The sequence below is a fragment of the Taudactylus pleione genome, unplaced genomic scaffold (genome assembly GCF_031769625.1).
Source record: "Taudactylus pleione unplaced genomic scaffold, aTauple2 ptg000078l, whole genome shotgun sequence".
NCBI lineage: Eukaryota > Metazoa > Chordata > Amphibia > Anura > Myobatrachidae > Taudactylus > Taudactylus pleione.
The window spans coordinates 1,143,347-1,144,252 of NW_028284480.1; the positions used below are offsets into that span (position 1 = coordinate 1,143,347).

Here is a 906-nt window from a genome sequence, read left to right on the forward strand (position 1 = left end):
ATATGATTCGGTGTCCCTGTGGACTGGCTTACATCGGGAAGACTACTTGTACTACCAGAATTAGAATGGCACAACATCGCACGGCAATTCGCCAAGCATTAGAAGGAAAGGAAATAGACCAAACAGTGGCCCGTCATTTCAAGAACTTTCGACATTCATTATCCACCTTGGTGTACAAACTAATTGATCATGTCCCCATCAACAAACGAGCAGGTGATAGGGACAAGAAACTGTTACAACTGGAAACCTTTTGGATACATAAAATGAACACTACAGTATATCACCATTTGGTCTCAACGAACAACTTTCCTTTTCCTGTTTTTTCTGAGGACTTCCAGTGACCATTGTCATACAGTGTATTTACACTTACACTTACAGGGTATCGGTTACCCACTTCTCTGTTTTCATCAGTGTTCTGGTTATTTTACACTTTTGCATTCTCCATTTTGATTGTTCTCTTTGAGATGCTATGTGGTATTATTGTGGTTGGATCTATCCACTGTGTGTGGATACGTTGGTGTCTCGGTCTTTGGCATATGCAGGACTATCACACTTGGATTTATTATTCTTCTGCTACAGCCACACTACACTGGATACGCCTTATACCATCTGATCTTTGAAGCTAAGCAGTGTAGGCCAGGCTAGTACTTGAATGGGAGACCACCTAGGAATACCTGGTGCTGTAACATGGAGTTATCCTTTTCTGACGTTTGTCCATCCGCATTTGCCGTTACTTTTTTTCATCCATTCACACAGTTGATGGACCTTATCAGATTCATCCACTTTTTAATTTTTTGTACCATGTGCAGGTGTACCGTACAGTTCCGTTTAAGATCCACCAGGTTATGTTTCATGGTTTATTTGCCATTGTTTAGTGGCTCAGCCATCGTTACATACCAGCTTTAT

The 906-nt window shown here is 41.2% G+C and overlaps 1 pseudogene; it reads left to right on the forward strand.

Annotated features, from left to right (window-relative positions):
• Positions 1-571: 571 nt before the first annotated feature.
• LOC148532372 (5S ribosomal RNA) lies at positions 572-689 on the forward strand (annotated as a pseudogene).
• Positions 690-906: the final 217 nt, after the last annotated feature.